General features: G+C 44.9%; 1 protein-coding gene and 1 long non-coding RNA gene across 2 annotated transcripts in view; both read right to left on the bottom strand.

Moving 5' to 3' along the window:
• Nucleotides 1–9,562: 9,562 nt before the first annotated feature.
• On the bottom strand, nt 9,563–11,481 carry LOC144221431 (uncharacterized). Its single transcript, XR_013332074.1, has 3 exons — nt 11,422–11,481; nt 10,480–10,544; nt 9,563–10,051 (listed from the first exon to the last, which is right to left on the bottom strand). It is a non-coding gene; the product is annotated as an uncharacterized LOC144221431 (long non-coding RNA).
• Nucleotides 11,482–14,039: 2,558 nt separating this feature from the next.
• The window catches only part of LIPA (lipase A, lysosomal acid type), a 239,164-nt gene continuing 234,871 nt past the window's right edge, over nt 14,040–18,332 (bottom strand). The window contains exon 11 of the mRNA XM_077751875.1: nt 14,040–14,058. The gene's annotated coding sequence lies outside the window, so the exon portion shown is untranslated. The remainder of the gene's footprint in view (nt 14,059–18,332) is intronic.

Genomic DNA, 18,332 nt, shown 5'->3' with positions numbered 1-18,332 from the left:
TTAACAAAATCTTTAACACTGTGGTTCTGGATCTATTTTTTGACTTGCCATTGAGCGAGTCATCTGTAAAATGGATGAATAAAAATTGCCCCATGTTATTGTAGTCTCCACACTTAGCCTATAGTAAAACAATAAATACTTCTTTCTGTTGCTGTTGTGGGTTTTTTTGGTTTGGTTTGGTTTGGTTTGGTTTTTTTCTTTCTTTGTTTTTTGAAAGAGAGAGAGAGAGGAGAATGAGCAGGAGAGGGCCAGAGAGGGGTGGGGGAAACAGAGGATCTGAAGTGGGCTCTGTGCTAACAGCAGAGAGCTCTATGTGGGGCTCAAACCTACAAACTGCAAGATCATGACTTGAGCCCACGTTTAACCAACTGAGCCACCCAGGTGCCCCAATACTTCTTAAATAAATTAACGGAATAAATACTTATCTCATCTGGGTTACAAAATGTGTTCTCATTGTCTCAGAATACAAAGAGCCCTAAGAGATCATCTTGTAATGATGCATATGAAATCACAGAAGTACTCAACCAATAGGTTGTGAGGCCACACCCTGCCCTGGGCACCATGGAGCCAGTGGTGAATCAATTGACTCACTCTGGATGGATGCCAGTTATGAGATTATTCCAGGAATCTAGGTAGGATTTTTTAAAAAAGATTTTATTTTCAAGTAATCTCCACACCCAACATGGGGCTCAAACTCACAACCCAGAGATCAAGGGTCACATGCTCTACCGACTGAGCCAGCCAGGCACCCCTCTAGGTTATATTTTTAAGAGACTTCAAATCATATATGGTCGGGCCCTGGGCCTGTTTCATCATCTTACCTCATGAGTGGGAAATAATCTTATTTTCATCTATAATCATTTTGCTTCTCCCTTTCTTCCAATTCTCTTTGTATCTTCTATATTATTTTTTGGTCAAGCCATCGGCATTAGAGTAATCATTTTTAGGAATAATATTTAAATATGTTTTACAAACAGTACAAGTTTGGCAACAAATTGACATGGGCCAGGGGCTAAAGCCCAGTCCTGGATGTAATCTCTTGAGATACTAGACAATGAGGAGAGGCTGAGAAGGGTCATGGGGTGGAGGCTACAAAAGCAGAGTGGTGGAAGGGTTCAGGCTCAGGACAGTGTCTAGCCACCAAACCTGTCAGGTAGTATTTCAACAAGGCCACAGATGCTAAATAAAGCATCAGCATACCTGGTGTCTGGCTATCACAGAGCTCCAAGCAGTGCTAAGCTTTAGGGACATTTACCAGTTTCTATGTACTCTGCAAGGTTAAACTGGTCGTCCATATAACCCGTGTTTCAAAGTGGCCACATGTAGACTTGTATGTAAGGTCTTGGTTTGTTTTAAAGTGGCAACTTCTGGTTTGCATCATACCTAAAACTGGGTAGAAATTAAAGACCTTTGCTGTTTCCCATTCCCCATTGTAAAGAGTGCTTTCAAGCTCGGATGTCTGATTTCATACTGCTTATACCTGTGGACTTAGTCATGTGGATTTCCCAAAATGGCAAGAAGTTGACATTTCAGTCACTGTTATGTCTTGTTTACATAGTCTGTTATTTGTTTAATAGGATAGCCTGGATCCTATTCCTTCTGGTTGTTTGGAGGTAGAAGGGAGACTTAAGGAGAGTAAATCAGCTTGTCTTTAGTTCAAAACAAGGGAAGAGCTTAACTTTGCTGTGAAGCACTGGGGGACCTAGGATGCCTAGAGGGCTCAGGGGAAGGAATTGGAGGAAGATGGATATTACTGAAACAGTGAAAAGACAAGGGCCAAAGCCAAAAGTTAAGGGTTGAAGGCCTCTTCATGACGACATGCAGCCCAATGGGGGTGCCTGCTCTTCTGATAGTTTGAGGAAAGTCCCCTGATCACTCAACTGAGAAAGGCCAGGAGGACAAGAAATCATTCCGAAGAAAAATAACGTAGAAAACAATCCTGTTTCATTTGGACCTCTGGTTTTTGCTCTGGATTAATGGCCAATTATAGTAGTAAGTCATTAAGCATAAAGAAAAGGTTTTCTTTTCATTTTTACTTAAAAAGTTTTTAATTAAGTTTATGCATTTATTTTGAGAGAGTGAGAGTGTGTGCATGTGTGAGTGGAAGAGGGACAGAGAGAGAGGGAGAGAGAGAGGATCCCAAGCAGGCTCTGTTCCATCAGCACAGAGCCTGACATGGGGCTTGAACTCATGAGCCATGAGATGGTGACCTGAGCCGGAATCACAAGTCAGATGCTTAACTGACTGAGTCACCCAGGTGCCCCTGATATTTAGAATATAACAGACCATCAGTGGCCTCAGCACTGTTTCCCCACTTCCTAGCATCATACCTATCATGGAGGAAGCACCCAGAGGGGAAAAAAAATTCTTGAATGAATTATGACAAGTTCATAAATAGAGCCTAAAAATAGACTCTAAATGTAGACTTTCTACACTATCACATTTCCATGGAGTAGCTTCAATGTCTTGGGAAGTTTCACAACAAAAGTTAATTGGCTTTATCAAGTGTCATCTCTCACTCCATGGCCACTTTCATAACACATCATTTGTTAACAGACGAGAGTTACATAGCGATGAGCAGTAAGCAAAAAACTCAGATTCATTCCTTTTTTTTCCCTACGAGCATGCATCGTGTCAAACACGGTGTTGGGCGCCCGGCGTACAACTGTGAGCAAGGAAGAATTGGCTCGTGGCCTGGAAGAGCATACCTTCTGTGGCTCAGTCGTGGAAAGGGCTGGACTGCAAGGTGGTATGATTCTCTCTAGCTTACTATTATCTCTAAACACTAAATGTCCTGGATAGTCATTGCCTCTGGCTGAAAACGATAGAGGTTAAGGTCCCCTGTGAGCACGTGGCAGTGAGCACATCTGAAACACCTAGGAAGCCGGTCTTCTCATCTTCCTAGAACCAACGTCACTTCCTTATATTGGGGAGATGCTTTTATAGGCATCTTCCCTTTTTGGCCCATAACAGAAGAGTTGAGAACTTATAATTTGCTCCAGTTTTTCACAGAACAACAATGAAAAGACTTAAAGCTTGGGTAACTGGCCTATTATCAGTAGAGTGCATGCTAGAACTTATTTTTTTCCAAAAGTAGACATAAATTCCTGTTGTCTGTATGCCATGCAGAGACCCAGTTTTCTCTGGGAACAATGGCTAGCATGTGAAAGTCCGCTCATGGGTGTAGTTCATGGTCAAGTAGCTGCCCACACAGGGCTGGCAATGATCTGTGGTGCATCTGTAACCACTGTGCCGTCTGCTACTGTCACCACTGCAGGGCCTCGCCCTTGCCCGTGGGACTGCCTGTGTAACAAGCCAACAAGTCATTATTGACCGGGTTGCTCACGAAATTACTGAGCCAAGAGAGGACATCCCAGATCAAAAGGCTGGGGCACTGAGATCAAAAAGGGAAAATAAGATGGGATGGGGGGATGGCTGAAAGTCAATGCTCCGATATCAGGACCAAGAACCAATCCTGCTGCATAAAGGCATAAAGGGAGGCCGGACACAGAGGTGCAGAGCCAGAAGGACAAACGTCCACGAGTGGGCTTGTGAACACCCAGCATGTTGTCAGGTTCTTATGCCCTGACACCAAATGGTGGATGTTGGCAGTATATAGAAAGCGTGGAAACAGGTAGAAACCCGCCTCACTTACTTGCATGGATACCGTGACTTGCTCTGGGAAGAATTCTGCATTCAGTTCGCATTCCCAATGGAAGAACTCCTGACCTGCTGTCTTCTTCCCTCCCTAAGGCACACCAGACCCCCTGTAATCATTAAGGGAAGGCTCTTCACCAGCTTGTGTCCCTTTTTTTCCAGTTCCTGACTATAATCTGAAATGCAGACACACCTCAGAGATGCAGGCTTGGTTCCAGACTGCTTCAGCAAAGCGAGTCTCTCTGTTCATCTGAGAAGGGTGAAGAGATTCATAGCAGATGCTCCTTTAGATTTATATATTCATGTGTAAGTCTTTTTGCGGTCAAAGATGTTGCCTAACCATTTATAACAGCAAGTTCATAGGAGAAACAGTGAGAAAAAAAAAAGCCTGTATAAAACCCTGTGCCTGGTACCTATTGAGGTGTGAACATTGGCCACTTGAGCCTCAGTGACTGTGCACCTGATATGATGCACCTCAGTGATTAGCACCATGGCTAAATACATGACTCTGTGATCATCTGAAGCATTTGGAACCCACATTTTTTAAATCTAGGTACAACTGTCAACATTTCCTAATGCCTTATGTATCCATAATTAAAATGTGGGCTAAGCATTATCTGGAAATTAAGGAGATGATAGATATACCTTTTTGCTCTTCCAGTGGTGTGATATGAGGCTTGGACTGCTTGCATACAGACCTTGCACTTCAGATTTCCCCATTCAGTGTCAGAATTGGGGAACTTCTGGGGCCAGTTAAAAGGCAGAGGCCTCTCACCGCCCACTTCAGCTGTCTCCCACGTCACACCACTGAGGCTCTGTTGTCTCTGTCAAGGAAAATCTGGGAACTTAACATGTATGAGGAGCAGTAGCAATCACTTCCATGTATCAAGCCCTTCAGCCACATTCCAGACAAGGCACCTCCTTCCATCTTGTCAACATCCCTGGACACCTGTGAGGTGAATATCATCGTTTCCTTCATTTTCCCAGTCAGGAGGGCAGTCCCGTTCAAGACTCTAACTCAAGACTCCACCAAGGCTTGACACAGAGATTAAAATAGAGCTGCAGCCACAGACAGATGGCATTGGCTACCATGGATGCCTAAGACAACGAACAGAGTAAAGGTTGAGAGAATTAAAAACAGAGCTGTGGGAAATATTCAAATTACGGGAGGAGAAAGACAAGACCGTGAAGCTGGAGGCACGGGTTTATGGGAGAATCTGAAGGCAGTGACAAAGAAGTGATTCTCAAATAAATGTCATCATATTCCAGAGTAGTAATATATGTCTAACATAGAGCTATTGCTCATATAAAAGGATTAAGTTAAGTGGTGTTGACTATCCAGCTCGATCAGATGTAAGTAATAGTGTGTGTGTGTGTGTGTGTGTGTGTGTGTGTGTGTGTGTGTGTTTGACACCTGCAGGTGCTTAGGTGGGGACAGAGGGTGACAGGGTGGCCACTCTGACATGAGGGGGGTAAATGACATGGCATGGGGATGGCCTACGACCAGGAGAGAAGAGGCAGCTAAAGTGATGTCGTGGGAGTCAGGGAACCAGAGGGAGAGGACTAGTTTCTGCCACTGGAACATGTCCCCGTTGGTGGAGAGATCAGCAACAGCCACAGGGACGTGGAGCAAACCGGAAACAGAGACCACTGCTGTTGAGAGCATCAAGGAATCGCTGTGAAGTGGGTGAGGGGCTGCTGGAGAAATCCCACAGCCAATGTCTCACCTCCACACCGCAGACGGGTCTCTGCCCTGCCTGCTGGCGCCTGCTGGAGGCAAGGAGGAAGAAGGGACTTGTCCCAGTGAAAGGCCGCCTCGCCCATAAACCTCTGGTGTGACGATGATGAGCCGAGAGTGGAGCGAGGGCTGACTCCTCGAACCCTTCCAACGCCGTGAATGAGGACAGCTGGTGATGCAAAGCCGGGATGGGATGTGGGTGGGGTGGCTGGCGGGGACAGCCGAAGGCACAGCCGTGAGTCATGCTAGCTCCTCACAGTAGCTCTTCCTCAGCCACGACCGACTGGCGGAAGCCCTAAAAAGGCTGGAGGAGACCTTCCCGGCGACAGCTACTTGGGACAGAATGCTTCCCCTTCCCTCCGTGTTTCTGTAAATATGGGAACAAACATCTTCTTTGGCCTCCCGAGGAACATTCTAAGGCTCCATTGCTTCCTGTGGGGAGATGCTGATGTCAGAGGCCCTTATACTCTCCAGTCATTGACATTTATTCAAATCAGTGCTAGCTTCTTACTAAGCTTTTCCAGCTTCCTCAAACGAAGGAGATCCAATCTCTCCCTGTCTCCACCCAGCTGCCCGAGCAGCCTCTGGGGCAGATGCTGGGGGTTCGCTGGTTCGTTAACAGCAGGCATTAGTAACCCTGTTCTCTTAAAGACACAGCCTGTTGCTACAGAGCACACACACTCCCCAGCCAGACGAGCTACAGGCATGGAGGGTAAGGAACAGCCTTGCTGGTTTTGGGCAATGCCCAGGATAGGAATGTCAGACTCAGATCTGAATAGGAGTCCTGGCGGGGCGCCTGGGTGGCTTAGTCGGTTAAGCATCCGACTTTCGCTTAGGTCATGATCTCGAGGTTCCTCGGTTCGAGCCCCGCGGCAGGCTCTGTGCTGACTGCCAGCTCAGAGCCTGGAGCCTGTTTCAGTCTGTGACTCCCTCTCTCTCTGACCCCCCCCTCCCCCCGCTCGTGCTGTCTCTCTCTCTCTCTCTCCTAGAAATGAATAAAAACATTAAAAAAAAATGAATAGGAGTCCTGGGTCTCTCCCACTGGTAGTTTTATTCCCTTAGGAAGTTAAACTTTCTGAGCCTCCATTTCTTCCTCTGGCAAAGGGAAATAACAGCTACTTTCTAGAGTGGATGGCAAGGTTAATCCTGAGGACATGCAGAGAATGCCCGATGAGTAATTGCAGGTGACCAGGCACTAAGTACACTTGTCGCCTCCCCGTGACTCCTTTTCTTTTTGCTTATATAAGTGCCATGTCCTGGGGTTTCTGTGACAGTGCAGAACATAACGTGCCACCTTATATTCTGCTATTACATTCCTAATTTATTTAGGAATTCATTATATGAATTAAGTTAACTAGTTAAAACTCATAATTTTTCTCCTGAGAGTTGATTTTTATAGTCTTTCAGCTGCTAACCTTTTTCTAGGTGACGTTTACTTCCTCACATCATTCTCGACCTCCTCTCCTGTTGTTAGATGGTGCTTACCATGGGCAGATCACCTCTTTCGAATCCTAGCCTCTGGAGCCCCTCATAAGAATGGCAGGTCTCACGTCAAGGTCAAACGCATACTGTACACCCAATGGTTTTTGAATCATTCACTCACTGGAATTACCTTCACACCTACAAAATTAACTCAGTACAAATACAGAGAGAGACAAGACTGGTTCCTTAAAGTTCATACATGAACTTTAGAAATCCAAGCATTGTATTTACTTTATAGTCTATGTTTCAAAGATATCGACTCCTTATCCTCTAGATATTCATTAATTGTGCTAAATATCTACTAAGACAGTAGTTCTCAAATTTTGCTGCCCGTTGGAATCACTTGGGAATCTTTAAAAAAATGCAAGTTTTTCTTTGCCATTCCCAGACATTGTGCCTTAATTGATCTAGGGCTTGACTTGGGCATTTCTAGATGAAGAAGATTCTAATGTACTGCAAAGTTTGGGAACTGCTGTTTGGGACTAGTGTCTACCCAAGAGCCATCATAGATAAGATAGTTACTTCTACGTATGTGTGTTTATGTTAATGTGACTCCATTTGAGTTCACGGATTCATTCCGTAAATACTTATAGAGGCATGAATCATCTTACTTCCCTTCACCTTCTTGCGCTGCACATACTTGCATTTTCTACAAATTGAGAGTTTGCGGCAACCTTGCATCGAACAAGTCTATCGGCATGTTTCTGACAGTATTTGCTCACTCTGTGTCTCTGTGTCTCATTTTGGTAATCCACACACTATTTCAAGCTTTCTCATTACATTATATTTGTTATGGTGATCTGTGATCAGTGATATCTGATGTTACTAGTGTAACTGTTTGAGGGCACCAGGAACCACACCAATAGAAGAGGGTGAATTTAATCGATAACTGTTGTGTGTGTTCCGATGTTTTCACCAACTGACAGTTTTCCTGTCTCTCTCCCTCTCCTCGGGCCTCCCTATTCCCTGAGACACAACAGTATTGAAATTAGGTCAGTTAATACCCCTACAACGGCCTCTAAGTGTTCAAGGAAGAGGAACGGTTGTGTGTCTGTCACTTTAAGTCAAAAGCTAGAAATGATTCAGCTAAGTGAAGAAGATGTGATGAAAGCCAAGATAGGGCCGAAATCTAGCCAAATCTTACACCAGTGAGCCACACTGTGAATGCAAAAGAGAAGTTCTGGAAGGAAATTAAAAGTGCTATTCCATGAACACACAGATGATGAGAAAGCAGAACAGCCTTATTGCTGATGTAGGGAAAGTGTCAGTGGTCTGGTTAGAAGATCAAACCAGCCACAACATTCCCTTCAGTCAAGGCCTAACCCAGAGCAAGGCCCTAACTCTCTTCACTTCCACAAAGGCTGAAAGAGGTGAGGAAGCTAGCAGAAGTTGGTTATGAGGTTTAAGGGAAGAAGCCATCTGAATAACATCAAAGTGCCAGGTGAAGGGGTACCTGGGTGGCTCAGGCGGTTGAGCCTCTGACTTTGGCTCAGGTCATGATCTCATGGTTAGTAAGTTCAAGCCCCGTGTTGGGCTCTGTGCTGACAGCTCAGAGCCTGGAGGCTGCTTCGGATTCTGTGTCTCCCTGTCTCTATGCCCCTCTCCCACTTGTGCTCTGTCTCTGTCTCTCTCTAATAATAAATGAACATTAAAAATAATTTAAGTGCCAGGTGGAGCAGCAGGTGCTGATGTAGAAGCTGCAGCTAGTTCTCCGGAAGATGTAGCTGACACAATTCAGGAAGGCAGCTACACACAACAACAGATTTTCAAGGTAGACAAAGGTGCCTTCTATTGGAAGAAGATACCATCTAGAACTTTCTAGCTAGAGAGAAGTCAATGCCTGGCTTCAAAGCTGCAAAGGACAGGTGACTCTCTTGTTAGGGGTTAATGCAGCTGCTGACATGAGGTTAAAGCCAATGCTCACTAACCATTCCAAAACTCCTGAGCCCCTTAAGAATGATGGCAAATCTCCTCTGCCTGTGTTCTGCCAATGGAATAAGAGCACATCTGCTGACAATATGTTTTACTGAATATTTCAAGTCCATTGTTGAGAACCACTGCTCAGGAAAAAAGATTCGTTGTTGTTGTTATTGTTTTAAGCAGGCTTCATGCCCAGAGCAGAGCCCAACACAGGGCTTGTAGTCATGACCCTGAGAGCAAGACCTGAGCTGAGATCAAGAATCAGACACTTCACCGACTGAGCCATCCAGTCACCAGAATAGTGGATTAAGGTTGTTTTCATGTTCACTAACACAGCATTCAACCTGCTGCCCATGAATCAAGGAGTCATTTTGACTTTCAAGTCTTACTATTTAAGAAATACATTATGTAAAGCTATCACTGCATAAAAGTGATTCCTCTGATGGATCTGGGCAAAGTAAGTTGAAAAATCTAGAAAGGACTCACTACTCTAGATGCCAATAAGAACATCCGTGATTCATGAGAAGTGGCCAACACATCAACATCGATGATAGTTTGGAAGTTGTTGATTCCAACCCCCCCACAGATGACGTTGAGGGGTTCAAGGGCTCAGGGGAGGAAGTAACCAGATGTGGTAAAAGAGGAAGACAACTGGACTTTGAAGTGGTGCCCGAAGACGGGACTGAATGGCTGCATCTCATGATCAAACTGGAAGAGATGAGGAGATACTTCTTTTTTTTTTTAATTTTTAATATTTTTGAGAGAGACAGAGCATGAGTGGAGGAGGGGCAGAAAGAGAAGGAGACACAGAATCCAAAGGAGACTCCAGGCTCCGAGTTGTCAGCACAGAGTCTGACATGGGGTTCAAACCCACCGACTGTGAGATCATGACCCGAGCTGAAGCCGGACACCTAACTGACTGAGCCACCCAGGCGCCCCAGGAGATACTTCTTACAGATGAACAAAGAAAGTGGTTTCTTGAGATGGAATCTACTCCCGGTGGCAATGATACTCCAGGGTTTGAGAGGATGGGCCCCAAGTTTGAAAGAAGTTCTATTCTCCTTTTGAAGAGTAGTAAAGAAGTAAAATGCTATCAAACAGCATCTCCTGCTATGGGGAATTTGTTCATGAAAGGAAGAGTCAATCCATGTTGCAAACGTCATTGCTGTGTTGTTTTATGAAACTGCCACAGCCACTCCAACCTTCAGCAACCACCACCCTGATCAGTCGCAGCCATCAGCGTCCAGACAGGACCTGCCACCAACAAAAAGATTACAAGGCACTGAAAGCTCAGATATGACTATTAGCATTTTCCTTTTTTAAAATTTTTTAATGTTTACTTATTTTTGAGAAAGACAGAGAGACAGAGTGTGTGTGGGGGAGGGACAGAGAGAGCAGGAGACACAGAATCCAAATCAGGCTCCGGGCTCTGAACTGTCAGCACAGAGCCTGACACGGGGCTCGAACCCACAAACTGTCAGATTGTGACCTGAACCAAAGTCAGATGCTTAACTGACTAAGCCACCCAGGCACCCCTATGGTTCGCATTTTCTATCAATAAAGTATCTTTTAATTAAGCAATGCACATTGTTTTTTAGACACAATGTTATTGCACACTTAATAGACTACAGTATAAACAACTTTTATATGTGCTGGGAAACCAAAGGATTCATTGGACTCACTTTATTGCAGTATTTGCTTCATCTCAGTGGCCTGGAACTGAACCCGCAGGATCTCCAAGGTGTGCCTGTATAAGACATTTGGAGGTGCAACATTGTTAACATACACTGTTTTTAGTAGCACGCATTCATCTGTAGTTTCTTTCATAATCAGGAAAAGCATCTCAATTTGGATGAAGTCTGGAATTTTTTTTGTCAAAAGGAAAAAAAAATTTTCAGTAAAAGGTACACCTTACAAACTATATGAAAGAGTAGCCTGTATCACTGTCTCTTTATTTTGTTTTTCCTTCTCAGGATACTCTGCTTCTGGCCATATACAGAAACACAAAAGCAGGCCCAGTGGAGGGGTGTATGATGTGTGTGTGTGTGTGTGTGTGTGTATTTTCATTCAGGGATAGCCAGGCTGGGTTATGGCTTGGAAAAGTCACAGTTATAATGGCACCCTTCTCAGGCTCCTTACTCTGTTCCTCTCCACATGCTCCTCACATCTGCTATTCAGCTCCCTCCCTTCACACCACCACATCTCTCCCTGATCTCTCCTCTTGGTAGAAATAGCAGAGCCCATGTCACGCAAGGCATTATGGAATGGAGAATGGATACGCACATCTTTCACACTTCTTTTTTTTTTTAATTTTTTATAGTTTATTTATTTTTGAGACAGAGAGAGACAGAGCATGAGTTGGGGAGGGGCAGAGAGAGAGAAAGACACAGAATCTGAAACAGGCTCCAGGCTCCGAGCTGTCAGCACAGAGCCCGATGCAGGGCTCAAACCCATGAACCATGAGATTTGACCTGAGCTGAAGTCGCATGCTTAACCAACTGAGCCACCCAGGCGCCCCTCTTTCACACTTCTTTATTTGGCTAGGTGCGATGACAGAGTAAAGTGTTGAAATGAATGTAATATAAGCTTTGGAGCCAAAAGGACCCATTCATTTAAACATTTACCTTTAGCACAAGCTGGCCACCTGACTGTTTAGGAGAATCATTTGAAGAACTTGAAAGGAAGGAAGGGAGGGAGGGAGGGAGGGAGAGAGACAGAGAGAGAGAGAGAGAGAGAGAGAGAAAGAAAGAAAGACAGACAGAAAGAAAGAAAGAAAGAAAGAAAGAAAGAAAGAAAGAAAGAAGGAAAGAAAGAAAAGAAAAAAGAAATTAGGAGAATCATTTGAAGAACTTGGAAGGAAGGAAGGAAGGAAGGGAAGAAGAAAGAAAGAAAGAAAGAAAGAAAGAAAGAAAGAAAGAAGGAAAGAAAGAAAAGAAAAAAGAAATTAGGAGAATCATTTGAAGAACTTGGAAGGAAGGAAGGAAGGAAGGGAAGAAGAAAGAAAGAAAGAAAGAAAGAAAGAAAGAAAGAGAGAGAAGAAAAAAGAAATAACACTAGTGACGAAGTCCATGGCCCCACTTTATAGACTCCAACTCCGTTGGTTTGGGTGGGTCCAAACTTTGGGCATCCGTATTTGACCCTTGTTGTTGTTGTTGTTGTTGGAAGCTCTTAGGATAATTCCAATGTGGAACCTGAGACAAATGTTGAAAGAAAAATGTAACATATTGTCAGGCAGAGAAGGCTCAGAAAAGGAACCAACTTTGGCACATATGCATGAGTGCAAGAACGTCCACGGATTTAGCAATAATACTAATCACCCGAAGTTACCACCTCCGAGCAGTCTGGTCGATTCAGACCAACTGTCACTGACTCGGCATTTGCTGTGCACCTTGGCGCTGCGTGGGTCTTGTTAATCCCGCCGGTAGAGCTGTCCACTCAGTGTGCTGCTTCCTCCCGTGGCTGGGAATTCTTGATGCCAATGGGCTCATCTTTCTCTGCGCCTTCTGGGGCTGGCCAGTACAGTCTCATGCACGGTTGATGCCCACTAATTGCTTATAGATTGAATGCAGAAGCCAGCAAGCAGATGAAACGCTGAGTACCAAGGGGCTTGCAGAAAGAGACACAACCTGGCTCCTGTTTTCATAGAATTTATCATCTAGCATGAGAGTCATGTGATACACATCCCTGACACAATTGGAACATAATATAGGGTGGGGCGCCTGGGTGTCTCAGTCGGTTAAGCATCCAACTTCGGCTCAGGTCATGATCTATGCTGACAGCTCAGAGCTTGGAGCCTGCTTCAGATTCTGTGTCTCCCTCTTTCTCTGCTCCCTCCCTGCTCATACTCTGTCTCTCTCTCTCTCTCTGAAAAATAAATGAACATTAAAAAAATTAATAGAAAATAATAGGGGCATCCTCCCTCAGACAACTTTAATGGCTAAAGCATGTGCCAATTGACAGGAGCTGTCTGCGAGTGGGCATGAAGGGGAAGGGTCAGCGGGACTGTGGGGTTAAGGAAGAAGACTTTGGGTGGGGAATGAAGCCAACATAGGGTCTGGAAGTCATGGCAGAGGTTGAAGGGTGACGTGAGGAGTGGGCATTCTGTAAAGTGAGGAGTAAACATGTGGACAGGGAACTGATGGGTGCGGTGTGGGAGCATCTGAATAAGGGGCTTGTTGTGTAGGCAACTGGCAATAGTCACAGACCTTTAAAGAAATCACATGATCACCAACTGTGGATGAGTTGCACTTACTCCACTCGTTTCTAGAAGGAGTGAGGCTTATAATAGGTTATTAATAAAGTCTTGCTGAGTATGTAACTAAAGGACAAAATGGGAAGAGATTAAAAGAACCAACTCAAGTGTCCATCAACAGATGAATGGATAAAGAAGATGTGGTATATGTACAATGGAATATTACTCAGCCATCAAAAAGAGTGACATCTTGCCATTTGCAATGATGTGGATGGAGTCAGAGAGTATAATGCTAAGTGAAATGAATCAAACAGAGAAAGACAAATACCAAAAATTTTCACTCATACATGGAATTTAAGAGACAGAACAAATCAACAAGCAAAGAAAAAGAACAAATAAACAAACAAAAAAAATCCAGACTATTAATTACAGAAAACAATTGGTTGCCAGAAGGCAGGTGGGTGGGGGGATGGGTGTGATGGGTAAAGAGCATCAAGAGTACAGGTAACCATGTTGAGCACTGAGAAATGTATAGAATTGTTGAATCACTATATTGCACAACTGAAACCAGTGTAACCAATTTTTTAAAAATACATGAAATTTAAAAAAGAAAACATTTCTGAAAGAGAAACCACAACGAGGTGGGAATGATTCCATTTCTAAAAGTCCAACACTCCATTTGGTGCCTTGATTTGGGGTCACGTATTGGTACAATTAGTTTGGTATTTAGTTTCCTGGTTACAGGACCTTCAATTCTCCGGTTCTAGGAAAAAATGGACTAGGAAAAGTGGAATAAAACACTTTCTTAGTACCGACTTCCTCTGTACTGAGAATTTTCTTTGTTGTAATCAAGAAAACATGAACTTTCACCTTAATCATCAAGAATGGAACATGGGGCGCCTGGTGGCACAGTCGGTTAAGCATCCAACTCTTGATCCTGGTTCAGGTCATGATCTCACAGCTTGTGAGTTCGAGTCCCATATCGGGCTCTGCGTTGATGGTGTGGAACCTGCTTGGGATTCTGTTTCTCCTTCTCTCTGCCCTGCAGCCACTTGTGTTCTCTTTCTCTCTGCAAATAAATAAATAAACTTAAAAAGTTTTTAAAAAGAGCAAATGATTTTCTGACTAAATACAGATCATTTGGATATACTTCTCCCAAGGAATTTGGGTTGTTTATAGAAGCATTTGCTCACATCTGGAGACACCTTTCATCACTCCCACAAAGCTGACACCAGCCTCTAACTTCCTGTCTGGAAAGAAGAACCCACAGGAAATGATACCAACAATATCCAACTGATTTTTTATATGGATCTTTCTGACTCCTATTTGTGCGTGAAACCTATGGAGGTGAGTTTCGTGAATGATCCAAGGGGAAAGAGCCAGGTTGGCAGGAAACTGCCGCTCAGCCTGAGAGCCTTCTATCCTCACCCTCTTGCGTAATTCAGGTATTTCAGCTCCGACAGGCTTGGTGATGCCTCAAATATGAGACACGCTTGGGTGAAAAACTGCCAACCATACATTTGGGAGATCCTAAAGATGTAAGCTGCCAGTCTACCGATTTCTGAAAGCAATAATTAATTTAAAACAGAAATACTCTGGGGCTTCTGTGCCTGCAAAGACTTTGGAGCAGTTTTCTTACTCAGCCTGGTAGCCTGGATGTGGGGACAGTATCTCCTCTGTCCCTTAGACTGGACTGCCACCATTCTAACCTAGCCACAGAAGAGGCAGGGGTGTGAGGGGAGGATAGGCATCTGTTGTGGAAGAATCAGTCCCCAGGTGGCCTAAAAACAAAGACAGGTTGAATTTTTCTGCCATATTTCCGGTACCCTCAAAGTCAAGGCTCTGCCGCAGGTCACCGACCTCCTCTCTGAGAAGAAGCAGCATTTACTGGGGGTCCTTCCACCCTGGCTCCTTTTGTGGGACCACAGCAGCTTGCCACTCTAGTCCTAACAGCATTCCATGATCATCTTTTTGTGAGGGACAAAAGAGTTTCCTCCTCATGTACAACCTGCCTCAAGAGCTAGTCCTTTTAACAACTGGAAGAGAGAGGTAAGTGTTTCCACCTCACAGAGGACTTTTTCATTTATCCTTTAAAAAAAATGTTTATTTATTTATTTTGAGAGAGAGAGTGCACATGAAAGCACAAGAAGGGTTGAGAGAGAGAGAAAGAGAGAGAGAGAGAGAGAGAGAGAGAGAGAGAGAGAGAGAGAGAGAGAGAGAGAGAGAGAGAGAGAGAGAGTCCCAAGCAGGCTCCACACTGTCAGTGCAGAGCCCCACACGAGGCTTGATCCCATGAACTGTGAGACCATGGCCTGGGCCAAAATCAAGAGTCTGACGCTTAACCTATTGAGCCACCCAGGTGCCCCTTGTCCTTGTTGGTTTTTAAAACCTGTGCCCTGTGTCCCCACCAAACAAACAGGGCTATACTATGCACTAAGGAGCACACAGCTGTTCCTTCTGTCTCTCCAGCCCAACTATTTTAAATTACATTTGGAAGCAAGTTAAAAGACATCAGCTCCCACTTGTTTGAGAAAGTCCGTGGCCAGAAGCGGGGCGATCATCTCGTATGTCCAGCACCTGTTGATGAGGAGCCCAGTCAAACCTACACAAGCTTCAGATCCTGGATTGGATCGACATCTCTGAACCTGACTTCCCTCTTTGGTCTTGTTCTCAGATATTGCTTCATTACACTTCTCTTTTTCCCCTTGAGTTATTTTTATTCACAGTGAAATCCATGGGAACATGGAGGGTGAAGTACTCATTTGATCCTTCCGAGGCCCATTGGGTCTCATCTCCCAAACTGCGCTCCACAATCCTTTGTGGTATGTTTCTTTGTGGAAGTCTTCAGAACTTTCCCTCTCCTGTGGGCGTGTGGCCAACCACCTGACATGCAAATCCCAGTAACTGTATATATCAACAGCAACCTCTGAAGGGCTACCAGATTTTCTCCAGAAAGGCACAGCCATTTACACCTTTATGATGATTTATAATTCTTAAGACCTGACTCTACAAGGCATGGAGTACTTGACTGCCTTAGTTTTTCCATCTTTAAGGCCAGGTGCTCTAGAGAAGATGTCATCCATACATTGCTCACCAGAAATGACACCTGCAGATGGCTTCCGATCAGGGCAGTGGCTTCCTTAAGTTCTCTACCCAGGATCCCCCGTTTACTTTACATTCAGCGTGTGCCTCAGAAAGGCAGCAAATGCCAGGGAGTAGGGTCTCAGGAATGACACTATTGAGGAAGAAGTGATTTCTTACCCCTCTTTGGACAATTCTGAAGTGTTTTCTTTACAATTTCTCAAAGGGTTCCCAGTGGGATGGAGATTGAATCCCAGGTACCTGCTTTTAAGTCACCCTATATCGGCTTTTCTCCCTCCCCTGCCTCACTTCCTATTCTGTCGGTATGCTTTCTGGAATCACCTCCAAAAGAGATTTACACCCAAACCCTTATCTCTGGGTCTGCTCTAAGGACTATGCAAGCAAACTAAGACACATCCCAGGCAAGTCTGGGACGTGTCTTAGACACAACCCCAAATCATTCCCTTTAGGATCAGGTGTTACAATGCCTCAAGTGTCTATGATTTCTGCAACACGTAGTCTTGATGAGTAATTCCAAAGAATGACTGATGATCCTCTCCTTATCAGCGGTTCACCCAACTGCCAGTGAGTCCTACTTTGGCAGGCAAAGCACAAAGGCCATGGAACAATGCAGGTATACCTGCCCTCAATCAAGAAAAATCCCAGGTCCTTAATAACAGGTTTATGTATGAAGGTCACAATGAATGTCAACTTCTCCCCCCTGTCTTATGAGCTGCTGAGACATCCCTGTTACCTCCCTGTGACATTGCTTACACCTTATTCTCTCTCAGGAGCATCAACTCTTGAATGGTGCTTCTCCCCAAGGGCTGACTACCTATTGCAGAGAAGTTTCTCCAACTTCTGTCCAACACTGGGGTAGTATTAGGAGAGTCCAGCTATAGGGAAACGTCCCACGTGGGATCCTTCAGGCCAAACCATGGATGATTACAAGGCTTTGTAGAGCAAGACTCCCCACCCTACACCAGACTAGTTGCTCAGGCGGTGTCCTGCAGGTTTCTGAGGGGAATTCCGGGATGGATTCAGGCCACAACCCTCACCCTCAGGACACCCATGCTTATACTCACACCTGCATCCCAGCCCAGGACCTCCTCATGGGGGCCTCAGTTAAGGCACTGCTTGAGTGTTACCAAAACCTCCTTGGCCTCGGGTCCGGACTAAGGCACTTTTCTCCACTCTGACTTGGTACTTTCTCGCTCATAGCCATTCCTCCTTTTCCCACCTCTGACTCCTCAGTCCATAGAGGCAGGAGCCCTTAGTTTGGGATCCATCAGCACTGAAATGACTTTTCCCACCCACACTGTGTGCCGTGTCATCTGATCCCCACCTAAGGCTGTTCTTGGGGTGGGGGGGGTGGTACATGAACATGGGAGAAGGAGCTGGTGCTTCTCTTTAGGGACTCTTGGCTGGTGCTGTTACAGGAAGAGATGGAAGGCTTCATTGTCACTTTCAGTTTGGCTCATTGTCCTAATTGGCCCCCTGGAAGCTCCACACCATTCTGCAACCATCATGGCCACAGTTACTTACATCCAACAGTGTCCTTGTCACCATGAACATGTACACCTGGCTGAGTTCCAGGTGATGAACTGCTGTCATCTGAAGTGTGGCACACAAGTGCACTTCCATTTAAATATCAGCTGTGATTCCAAAATATAACCCAGGTTACCATGTAAGAGCCCCCTCGCTCTGGGTGGACCTGAGTTCAACCTGCAATGTCTTAATCCATGTTCACCCAGCACCCTCCTAATGATGTCTATACATTTTTAATCTAATTTACTCATCACTATTTCTGTGTTGACATGAGGCCCAGGCACTTCTGATCTGGACACAAATTGTAATCTTGCCTCTTTCTATCAGAAATCCAATCTCACCAAGTGTATTATGATTTTTTGATTTCATGAATGTTCGTGGGGTCTACATTTATTTTGGGGAGACCCTCCCACTATGTGTAGCCCTGGGATGTGTTTCCAGTATCCCACTCCAGAGGTTCCTTTCCTGGGGAGGAACAGTTGCTGGCCCATCTATTCTCTCCAGCTTTCATAGGAACTCTAGTGGGTATAAATGACTCTTTCAAATACCCTGATGATGACTCTCACTTTCTCCCACATCTAGCTCCCCCTCACACCACAGACCTTCCTGTGTCCCTTCCTCTAAACTCGTAGAACTATTTCTCCCAAATCCAAGTGAGGATGTGCTTCTCTCCACTCTGCACATTTCTGGACCTGAGGGGAAGGAACGGAAGAG

The sequence above is a fragment of the Crocuta crocuta genome, unplaced genomic scaffold (genome assembly GCF_008692635.1).
Source record: "Crocuta crocuta isolate KB4526 unplaced genomic scaffold, BGI_CrCroc_1.0 scaffold694, whole genome shotgun sequence".
NCBI classification, from domain to species: domain Eukaryota; kingdom Metazoa; phylum Chordata; class Mammalia; order Carnivora; family Hyaenidae; genus Crocuta; species Crocuta crocuta.
The sequence above is the reverse complement of the archived record's forward strand: the minus strand, read 5'-3'. Positions and strand labels throughout refer to the sequence as shown.